Below are 12,341 nucleotides of genomic sequence, written 5' to 3'. Positions count from 1 at the left end.
CTAGCTTTAAAGCTTCTTTAAGGCAATTTCAATTGCTTCCTTCAGGGAAATATTAGTGTATGAATTTTTCACATCAAGAGATAATATGGTTTCATCAGGATCTAGAGCAATCTTTTCTATTGTTTTCTGGCATCTTTAGTATTGTTTTCTATATTGGCTCCAAGTAGAAAAGATTGCTCTAGTTTACATTACTATCAAGGTATAATTTAAACATGGAGGCAGAGCAATACGCAGAATGGGTCCAAGAGCAGAAAAACAAAAAAAAATGACTTATTTTAATTTAAACGGTCTAATTGATTCAACAATTATTAGAATTGCCCAAAAACACCAAGAAAACGAATAAAATATGCAAGAATTGACTAATTTATTTAAATTTTTGATAAAATTTTTTTTTGGAAATCTTGATTAAAATTCAAAATTCATGCATAAAGTGTTCGCTGCTTTGGTATTTTTGAAATTTCTGACAAATATTTTAACAATTGACTTATTAAAATTGATATTTTTGAGCTTCTGCTCTTGAATCTATTCTGCTATTCGACCATTCTGCTTAATGACTGGCCATCTTTGAGGATGTATATTAAAGACCAAAAATATGACAAATGGAGTCACTGTTTTTCCCTAAGCGACCTTAAAGTTTTTCAATGATAATTTACCATAGGTTGCCACTAATGGGTTTTCCTGAAATAAAAGTTTTGTCATTCGAATAGAATGACTTCGAAAAATGTATGTCATTGAGGAATTTTTACTGGAGCGGTTTTGTAAGAAGTTATGCTGATTTTGAAGATTTCTGAAATTGAGCGAAATTAGAGGGCTCCATTCCAATTGAAAACAATTGACGTATTTTTTTCAAAAATTTTTTAGGCGTGCATGACACGTAACATTTTTTATTTTCGCAGCAACTGAAACCGCGAAAAAGACAGACAATTTTTGCAAACACAATACAGACATGCCACCAATAAACAAGACGATTCAAACTACAGTCGCCATTATTTGAAGAAGAGGGCTCCGAATTGTAGCGTTCGGGCAGCTACAGTCGTTAAAAAGCATTTTCCGAGAACTCAGAGGGCTAACGGTAAAATTTGCTACCCTTCCTGATGGTGAAGAGGATGCTTCTTCGCACAGATCCAGGGAGTCGGAAGGGTATCGGAGAGTAACTCTAAACAAATTTTTTTTCAAACAAATTTTAGCTTCCGGGAATGGCCTGAAGTGAATTTAAATTAACATCAGATTCATTGTCAGATAATGAGAAGCTAAGAGTTGAGGAAAAGATTTGATCCATCTCCGATGGATATGATGATGTTTTTGATGATGTTAAAAAACAGTAATTTAGTAAGTAAGAAATCCTATTTTTAGGAGTGACCTCTTGGACTGGGGATACTGAGACCCAGCCATGAGCTCAAAATATACATAAAATTAAGATAACATGCGCGGTTTAGCCTATAGCCTTTAAGTTGTTTTAATCACTTCGTCGGCCCAATGTTAAGTGAACCATACATTGAACTGGCTTCTGTAGAGACGGTTAAAATCATGTGAGATTTGTTTAGACGCTAACCAGTCGTTATAGAACCTAGCTTTATTTTCCATCGGTATGTACCTCCGGCCAATGTTTCATATAGAAAGTATTCCACAAATGTAATAGAATTTCATATTGTAACTGATTGACTGATTGTTCAAAAAACAAGTTTTTTCTTAAATTGTACCTGATATCTTTCTACGAAATATAACTTTTGGAGCTCATATTTGTGACAAAATGGTAGTTTTGTATATGTTTTTTTGATATTTAGATAACAGTTGAGTTTGTATTTTCCAAGAGTGGCTTATTAGTTTCCAATCAAGGAACAAGGAAGTAAGCAATAAACAGTTTTTCGATTTCAAACGTGTGCATTGCAAGCAGAAATTGGCGCTTTTTTGCCTCTTCTGTTTTTACCTGTTGAATGGTTATAATACAAGACTGACACCAATCAGACTCGAAGTGGTCAGCCTGGAGCAGCAGTCAGGAGTCAACTCAAACAGTGTCAACTTATTACATGATTCCAGAGAGATAGAAAAAAAAACAAAATTTAAATTGCAAATCATAATTAGTTTCAAATAAGCCAGTGTATGTTAGATACAATGGTGGACAAAAAAAAACGCAAACTCAGGTTTTACATTTTTTCAATATTTAACTTTAAAGAACCATTTTGGACAATGTTTACTTAGAATTCCAACAAAATTTATGAAGCAATCGACAGCTAATTATTTGAACTACCCTCTATGAAAGTCTCAGTTTTGAGCTCCTCGCTTTTTGGTTTATCACAAATTTACAAAATGAAGAGGTCTTTGTGAAAAAGCAAATTTAAAACGAGTTCGCAACTATGTGCATTGTCCGGTTTTAAACAATAAAACTGAATAAATGACGATAAAACATCAATTTACAAATGTTAATTACATTAATTCACACAAATTTGGGTTCTTAGCCATCATGTTAAAAAATAAGCCAATCACCGTTGCCCTCTAAAAACACTATTTAGGTTAAAAATGTTTAATCTCTAAAATTGATTAGAAGATAATTAATAGATTTGCCTGGAAATTTTTAAGTCATAATTTTGATTTAGACATGTACGTTTTTGAATAAAAAAACAATAAAAACTTTGGACTAAATTTTCAGCGTTAAATCCCAGCTTCTAAACTCATCGCGAGTGTTTAAGCCCGATTTTTCTTTCCTGAAATGTATTGCCTCTATTGTTAACAAGTTTTTTTGGTTAATCGACCTATCTATAATTTCCCAACTAAGATCTGCGCTATTTCCCTCAACTTGGCATTGCTGAAAGTGGAGGCCTACCTGTGAGTAATTAGCCGCGGAGCATCCTCGAGCTTGTCTGAATGGCATGGGCTGGAATGCTGCCATTAGCAACCAGGCAATTTTCCCTGGCAGTCGTCATTTGGTTGTAGGAAAGAGTCTAGTCAGGGATCTGAACGAGATCTTCGTCAGTGGTCAGACCACTGTTCTATCTTTTGGCGGGCCTCCGTGGCTCAGGTCATCAAGATGATGGAGTTCCAGGGCGAGGATCACCTAGTCACGTTGGTGATAACGCTCGGAACCAATGACGTTTCGAGGGCCCCTGTAACCCCAGAGGGCAAGTGGGAGTCCCTACTGGTCTGCCTTCTGAACGAACTGAAGGAGAAATACAGGCCCAGACTCGTGGTGCTGTGCACGATACCGCAGAACCCGGAGGTGGGCATGTCGGTGGCGGATTTTATGAACGGCAACGTGACCCGGTGGAACGAGATGACCCGCAGTCTGGTGAGAAGCAATCCCAGCGAGCTGCAACTCATGGGTCTGGAGAACTTGCTGCGCATGATTGATCATCTCGCGCTCACCAGAGATGGGATACACTTCAACACCCAGCAAGGGAGACGCTGGATAAACAATGTGTTCCAGACGCAGATAGGGGAAATGGAGCAAGAATTGAGGACAACCAACTCACTGGCTCGGACCGGTTCGACTGGAGGAGGTAGAGTGAGGGGTAATGTGCCGGAATTTTTCGCCAATCGCCTCGGGCCCCTGACAATGGAAACGGGTGCAACCGCTTCCATTGCTCCAAGCTCAGATGTGAGAGAAAGTTTGGGGACTGCTCCTCGCCCTAGAAGACAACCGTTGGAGAGCCAACTTGGGAGATCAACGGATCAGGGTCAGACTAGCTCTCAAACCACATTGAGGACGGGTAACCCGCCCGCCACGGCAACTCCTGCCTCTACAGCAAACCCATCGACGAGCGCCACGCGGGCGGACGGAATTGAGCCAAGCAGCGTGCTGCCTTGGAACCCACCAGACCCCAGCGGTTGGGGACAGTATAAAACGCACAAGTCAACAAATACATTGACGTGTCGAGTGGATGCAAGGAGGATGATGGGTGGAGTATGAAGGAAAGAAAACAGCTCTGAGTATGAAGGAAAGGAAACAGCACCGCAAAAATACGTGCGTGCGTGATGTTATTAGAAGGCAGCAGGACCTCAATGACTTATGCAGGAGGAACACGCAACAGGCGCATTTCAGACAAAAAAGGAGATTTCCCCTAGCGGTTGGGGACAGTATAAAACGGACATGTCAACGAATACACTTAGGTGTCGAGTGGATGCAAGGAGGATGATGGGTGGAGATGGTTCCACAGTGTCGGGATTATATCGAATACCGGGCGTGGACTGGCTGTTAGCGGAATAGGAACAGTTTAGCTCCGCGACTACGCTCAGGTTCGTGGACGTTGATAGATTGCCTCAGGACAATACCTTTGGGCCCCTGAATACCCGATCTCTCACGGACGTCCGTAGGAGAGCCAGGGAATTGACACCACCTTCTCAGAGGGGCAAATTTCTGACAGAGAATAAGCCCAAAAACAAGCATCATAAGATTTACAGGCAGTTCTCTAAACCACCCGGCCAAGCGCCTGGTGATTATTCGAGAGATTATCCCCGAACGACTTCGGTGGAGGGGGACGATAGGAGATACGCGGGACTGAAGGCACCAGTGGGTGACAGCCTGTTTGCTGCCTATGATCCCCTGGATATAAAGGCTGTCAAATATCTGATAGTGGCTAGTTCAGACTATCTCTACACGCCCCGTTCCCTCTTTTGGCCCGACGTGATTTTCTTGACAGCGCCTAAGTTGGACACGGGCAATCAGTAGGCATGACGATAAGCCTGCGGAGGACGATCAGCATGGATCCGTAGGTGAAAGTAATTGCCGGCTCGAATGACCACCTGCAGAGCAGAGAGTTGTTGTCCCGTCTGACAGATGGGTCAATCCCGAGCAATGAAGTCATAGGAGAGGCTATAATGACGTTGCTCTCAGCCATGACCGAGGAGGAGGCATCAGTGCAGCGACACTTCACCAAGAATGTGGTGAAGATCATCATTGTATTATCACCGGGGTACGCCACACTGCCAGAACCCCTACAATTTGTTTACACGATGGTCACAACTCTAGCGGAGGGACGACTAAGCGTGATAATACCTGCGCCGAATAGAATGGTCGACCCTAACAACTATTACTCAACCCGTTTTGAGCTTCCTGCAATCTGGGCTGACAAGGATCTAAACTTGGGAAGATATATATTTACCCTTTCAGACATAAACTTCAGACTATCAGCTAGTTAGCAGTGTCTGCAAAAACAACATTCGCCAAGGACAGGTTAATTAAAGGACTACGCGCAAGGTAAAAAAAAGAAAAATTAAAAGCTCCGAAAATTGTTTCTTCATAAACAGACCCTACCACTCCAGTTTTTTCTCCGTAATATCTATTTTCCTCGTTTTTCTTTCTACACTCACATCAGCATTTTTCCCCTTTTAGTTGATGTAGAGTTTCGCGAGTGGTTTGAATAGCAGGACTTAATTACAAGTTTTCTAGATTCGGATGTTTTTGAGGACAAAAATAATTACGATGTATTTGACTTAACCATCAAAAACACAATCACCAAAAAGGAAATTGGAAAAAAGTTTTTTTTTCCGGTTTGAAAGTGAAATTGAATTTAAAAAAATTAACAAATTTAAAGTCAAATAAAACACCTGGACATTCTGATCTTCCAGTTTGGGCTCTGAAAGATGGGTGCAATGAAATATCTCATCATCTAACTTTTCTTATAATTGAATTTAAAAAGTACGATTTATTTTCCAAATAGACTCAAATACCTAACTTTTAAGAAAAATTTTTGACAATGTTTACTTAGAACTCCAACAAAATTTATAAAGCGATTGACAGTAAATTATTTGAACTACCCTCTATGAAAGTCTCAGTTTTGAGCTCCTCGCTTTTTGGTTTATCACAAATTTACAAATTGAAGAGATCTTTGACTTAAAAAAATTCAAAACGAGTTTGCAACTATGTGCATTGTCAGGTTTTTTACAGTAAAACTAACTAAATGACGATAAAACATCAATTTACAAATGTTATTTACGATAATTCACACAAATTTGGGTTCTTAGCCATCATGTTAAAAAATAAGCCAAACACCGTTGCCCTCTTAAAACACTATATCTAATAGATTTGCGTGGAAGTTTTTGAGTCATAAATTTGATTTAGACATGTAGGTTTTTAGAAAAAACTATGAAAACTTTGAACTAAATTTCAGCGTTAAATCCCTGCTCCTAAACTCATCGCGAGTGCTTAAACCCGGTTTCTCTTTCCTGAAATGTATTGCCTCTAGTTTTAACAATTTGTTTTTGGTTATTCGACCTATCTATAATTTCCCAACTAAGATCTTCGCTATTTCCCTCAACTTGGCGTTGCTGAAAATGGAGGCCTACCGGTGAGTCTGCTTTCTTATGTTCCATAATTCTATTCGTCAAATTTGAATAGAATTTAAAAGGACAAAAATTCTATTCAAATTTGACGAAATTCTATTCTATTTTCTTGTGGAGTATCCTTCTTCTTGTTTTTAGCTCGGCAGAAGTTTCCAGAATACCAGACCATCTTGGATATTGATGCGTATACATCATGGGATATCTTACCGTATTTTAGATCATACCAGTTTCGGCAACTCTCGATCTCAATTCGGTTTGATTTATATGTTACTTTGCTGCAACATGGGCAAAACCGTTTTTGCTTTCATTGGTTGTACCTCCGTTTCTGCCGGTATTTCTTAACTTAGAGCAACTCTTACTCTTTCAGCCCTAGCTTTGCAAGAATTACAGCGTGGGAAGTGCCCGTTGCTAGACCATCAACGTGCACATACCATGAATCATTAGACTTGACCGCTATTTTCAAAAGCCCAGCCATAGTTGCTCTTCGAACTTCATTTGGAGACTCCTAGCTTTAAAGCTTCTGTAAGGCAATTTCAATTGCTTCCTTCAGGGAAATATTAGTGTATGAATTTTTCACATCAAGAGATATTATGGTTTCATCAGGATCTAGAGCAATCTTTTCAATTGTTTTTCTGGCATCTTTAGTATTGTTTTCTATATTGGCTCCAATGATGTTGTAAAACAATTTTGCCTTGATTTTGATAAGATTCTCATACGAGCTGCCCGAAAGTGATAGCACTGGTCGTAGGGGTATCTCAGCCTTGTGTACTTTAGCTTTACCGTACAAACTGGCAGGTTGCTCCCTGTTGACCTCATCTTAGAGTATACGTGATCCTTTATCTCGTCTCTTTTGTTCAAGGCAACAAAATTACTCATGGCAAAAAAATCTAATCTTTATTGTCATTTAGATTAGTTCATTGTAAAAATCATGTGATGCACACAGTTGCGAAAACGTTTGAAATTCATTGTTTATCAAAAATTTCTTCTCGTGTTTAAGTTTGAAGCGTTCACTTTTTTCGGGGTCTGAAAATGCCATTTTTGATCGTCTACGCTTGGTTTTGCATCGCAGTGATTTGTTTCTCGAATAATCGGAGTAAAAAGTTTGTTCATGCTCGGTAAGAAAATTGAAATAATCATTGTAACAAGTCTAATTAATTCAAAATTTCTTACAATTTCACGTAATTTGAAAAAATTAAAGCGGATGATAAAAACTGGCATTTTCAATCCCGGAAAAAAGTGGCAAAAGATTCAAACTAAAAAGTGAGACTTTCAGAGAGTTTAGCTTAGATAAATTTTGTCTGTCGCTCCATTTTTTTTTCGAAATTCTAAGTTAATGTAGCCAAAATGGTCCTTAGAGTGAGGATCTTTAGCGAGTAAAATCCTGAATTCGCGTTGATTTGTTCCACTATGTATAGAAGAAAATTGAACAAAAATGAGTTTACATTACTATCAAGGTATAATTTAAACATGGAGGCAGAGCAATACGCAGAATGGGTCCAAGAGCAGAAAAACAAAAAAAAATGGATTTTATTTATTTAAACTGTCTAATTGATTGAACAATTGTTAGAATCGCCCAAAAATACCAAGAAAACTAATAAAATATGCAAGAATTGACTAATTTTTTAAGTTTTTTTTTATAAATTTTTTTTTTGGAAATCTTGATTAAAATTCTCAATTTATGTATAAAATGTTCGCTGCTTTAGTATTTTTGAAGCTTCTGACAAATAAATTTTCTATTGGCTTATCAAAATTGATATTTTTTGGTCTTCTGCTCTTGAATCTATTCTGCTATTTGACCATTCTGCTTAATGACTGGCCATCTTTGAGCATGTATATTAAAGACCAAAAATATGGCAAATGGAGTCACTGTTTTTCCCTAAACGACCTTAAAGTTTTTCAATGGTAATTTACCATAGGTTGCCACTAATGGGTCTTCCTTAATTAATAGTTTTGCCACTCGACCAGGATGACGATATTTTACTGGAGTGGTTTTGTGAGAAGTTATGCTGATTTTGAAGATCAGCAGTCTTATTTGTGAAATTGAGCAAAATTAGAGAGCTCCATTTCAATTGACGTAATTGCTTTAAATTTTCTATTTGGGCGTGAATGACACGTAACATTTTTTAATTTCGTAGCAACTGAAGCCACGAAAAAACAGACAATTTTTGCAAATACAATACAGACATGCGACCGATAAACAAGACGATTCAAACTACAGTCGCCAATATTTGAAGAAGATGGCTCCGAATTGTAGCGTTTGGGCAGCTAAAGTCGTTAAAGAGCAGTTTCCGAGAACCAGGAGTGCTAACGCTAAAGTTTGCTACCCTTCCTGATCGTGAAGAAGATGCTTCTTCGCACAGATCCAGGGAGTCGGAAGGATATCGGAGAGTAACTCTAAACAAATTTTTTTTCAAACAAATTTTAGCTTCCGGGAATGGCCTGAATTGAATTTAAATTAACATCAGATTCATTGTCAGATAATGGGAAGCTAGGAGTTGAGGAAAAGATTTGATCCATCTCCGATGGATATGATGATGTTATCTACTGAACAAAAAAACAGTAATTTAATAATTAAGAAATCATCCTATTTTTAGGAGTGACCTCTTGGACTGGGGATAATGAGACCCAGCCATGAGCTCAATAATATACATATAATAAAGATAACCTGCGCAGTTTAGCCGACAGACTTTAAGTTGTTGTTATCACTTCGTCGACCCAATGTTAACTGAACCATACATTGAACTGGTTTCGGTTGAGACGGTTAAAAGCATGTGAGATTTGTTTAGACGCTAACTAGTCGTTATAGAACCTAGCTTTATTTTCCATCGGTATGTACCTCCGGCCAATGTTTCATATAAAAAGTATTCCACAACTGTAATAGAATTTCATATCGTAACTGATTGTTCAAAAAACAAGTTTTTTTCTTAAATTGTACCTGATATTTTTCTACGAAATATATTTTTTGGTGCTCATATTTGTGACAAAATGGTAGTTTTTGTATATAATTTTTTGATATTTAGATAACAGTTGAGTTTGTATTTTCCAAGAGTGGCTTATTAATTTCCAATCAAAGAACATGGGAGTAAGCTATAAACAGTTTTTCGATTTCAAACGTGTGCATTGCAAGCAGAAGTTGACGCTTTTTTGCCCCTTCTGTTTTTACCTGTTGAATGGTTATAACACGGTTATAACACAAGACTGAAACCAATCAGACTCGAAGTGGTCAGCCTGGAGCAGTCAGGAGTCAACTCAAACAGTGTCAACTCATTACATGACTCCCGTGAGATAGAAAAAAAAATCAAAATTTAAAATGCAAATCATAATTAGTTTCAAATGTACCAGTGTATGTTAGATATAGTAGTGGACAAAAAAAACGCAAATTCAGGTTTTATATTTTTAAAATATCCAACTTTAAAGAACCATTTTGGACAATGTTTACTTAGAATTCCAACAAAATTTATGAAGCAACCGACAGCAAATTATTTGAACTACCCTGTATGAAAGTCTCAACTTTTGAGCTCCTCGCTTTTTGGTTTATCACAAATTTACAAATTGAAGAGATTTTTGATAAAAAGCAAAATTAAAACGAGTTCGCAACTATGTGCATTGTCAGGTTTTTAACAATAAAACTGATTAAATGACGATAAAACATCAATTTACAAATGTTATTTACATTAATTCACACAAATTTGGGTTCTTAGCCATCATGTTATAAAATAAGCCAATCACCGTTGCCCTCTAAAAACACTATTTAGGTTAAAAAATGTTTAACCTCTAAAATTGATTAGAAGATAATTAATAGATTTGCCTGGAAGTTTTTGAGTCATAATCTTGATTTAGACATAGACGTTTTTAAAAAAACAATAAAAACTTTGGACTAAATTTTCAGCGCTAAATCCCTGCTCCTAAACTCATCGCGAGTGTTTAAGCCTTGTTTCTCTTTCCTGAAAAGTATTGCCTCTAGTGTTAACAAGTTTTTTTGGTTAACCGACGTATCTATAATTTCCCAACTAAAATCTGCGCTATTTCCCTCAACTTGGCATTGCTGAAAGTGGAGGCCTACTGGTGAGTCTGCTTTCTTATGTTCCTTATTTCTATTTGTCAAATGTCGAACAGTTTGTCCAGCATAGGTGGGAGTGCATCCACTACATGACAGTTTATAAACCACTCTTGACTTGAGGTCATTAGAAAATACTGACTTCAGTGATGGTAAACATGATTCTAGTTTTCCTGTGCCAAAAACCACTTAAAAGATATTTAAATTTCGTAACATGTTAGCCAAATATTGGATTTGGTTACCTCTATGTGGCACCATCAGCATTGGGGCCTCATATGCTTTGATGATTGAGTTGAAGAGCTCTTCTCACTACCCAGCGGCTTGCCCTCACCCTCGATGATTTTGCATCATTTTGCGGACCAATTTTCAGGGTACTGATTTGTCAGAAATTGCGCCCTATAAACTTCCTTAGCCTTATCAAATTTATCCCAGTTATATGTACTCCTAAAAAATCTATGTACAGTGCCTTGGCTAACTGCAGATTTGAACGGCAGGGTGAACTACAGATTTTGATGAAGAGAATTGGCGGCATCGAGAACACAATTCGGCTCATTTTAAATGTTCTAACAATGTCATCCACATACCTAAGGAACTATTTTCTTGTGGAGTATCCTTCTTCTTGTTTTTAGCCCGGCAGCAGCTTCCAGTATACCAGACCATCTAGGTTATTGATGCGGGATATTTTACCGCATTTTAGATGATACCAGTTTCGGCAACTCTCGAGTTCAATTCGGTTTGATTTATATGTTAATTTGCTGCAACGTGGGCAAAAACCGTTTTTGCTTTCATTGTTTATACCTCCGTTTCTGCCGGTATTGCTTATCTAAGAGCGAACTCGTACTCTTTCAGCCCTAGGTTTGCAAGAATTACAGCGTGGGAAGTGCCCATTGCTAGACCATCAAAGTGCACATACCATGAATCATTAGACTTGAAATATACTTTGCTGACCGCCATGTTCAAAAGCCCATTCATAGTTGCTCTTCGAATTTCAGTTGGAGACTCCTAGCTTTAAAGCTTCTGTAAGGCAATTTCAATTGCTTCCTTCAGGAAAATATTAGTGTATAAATTTTTCACATCAAGAGATATTATGGTTTCATCAGGATCTAGAGCAATCTTTTCAATTGTTTTTCTGGCATCTTTTGTAGTGTTTTCTATATTGGCTCCATTGATATTGTCAAAAACTTTTGCTAAGGTTTTAATAAAATTCTCAAACGAGAGTGATGGCAATGGTTATAGGGATATCTCAGCCTTGTGTTCCTTAGCTTTACCGTACAAACGGGCAGGTTGCTCCCTGTTGACCTCATCTTAGAGTATACGTGATCCTTTATCTCGTCTCTTTTGTTCAAGGCAACAAAATTACTCAAGGCAAAAAAATCTAATCTTTATTGTCATTTAGATTAGTTCATTGTAAAAATCATGTGATGCACACAGTTGCGAAAACGTTTGAAATTCATTGTTTATCAAAAATTTCTTCTCGTGTTTAAGTTTGAAGCGTTCACTTTTTTCGGGGTCTGAAAATGCCCTTTTTTAGGGGTCAGATAATGAGAAGCTAGGAGTTGAGGAAAAGATTTGATCCATCTCCGATGGATATGATGATGTTATCTACTGAACAAAAAAAACAGTAATTTAATAAGTAAGAAATCATCCTACTTTTAGGAATGACCTCTTGGACTGGGGATACTCAGACCCAGCCATGAGCTCAATAATATACATATAACTAAGTTAACCTGCGCGGTTTAGCCGATAGCCTTTAAGTTGTTGTAATCACTTCGTCGACCCAATGTTAATTGAACCATACAATGAACTGGCTTCGATAGAGACAGTTATAAGCATGTAAAGATTTGTTTAGACGCTAGCCAGTCGTTATAGAACCTAGCTTTATTTTCCGTCGGTATGTACCTCCGACCAATGTTTCATATAGAAATCATTCCAAAAATGTAATCGAATTTTATATCGTAACTGATTGTTCAAAAAACAAGTTTTTTCTTAAATTGTACCTGATATCTTT

General features: G+C 37.5%; 1 protein-coding gene across 1 annotated transcript in view; it reads right to left on the bottom strand.

Annotated features, from left to right (window-relative positions):
- Positions 1-11,968, bottom strand: part of LOC134842532 (uncharacterized) — a 102,732-nt gene extending 90,764 nt beyond the window's left edge. Inside the window, exon 1 of the mRNA XM_063858914.1 lies at positions 11,958-11,968. The gene's annotated coding sequence lies outside the window, so the exon portion shown is untranslated. The remainder of the gene's footprint in view (positions 1-11,957) is intronic.
- Between the last annotated feature and the right edge of the window lie 373 nt (positions 11,969-12,341).

This window comes from Symsagittifera roscoffensis, chromosome 3 (assembly GCF_963678635.1).
Source record: "Symsagittifera roscoffensis chromosome 3, txSymRosc1.1, whole genome shotgun sequence".
Classification (NCBI taxonomy): Eukaryota; Metazoa; Xenacoelomorpha; order Acoela; family Convolutidae; genus Symsagittifera; species Symsagittifera roscoffensis.
Note: the sequence above shows the minus strand (reverse complement) of the source record. Positions and strands in the feature narration are given on the sequence as shown.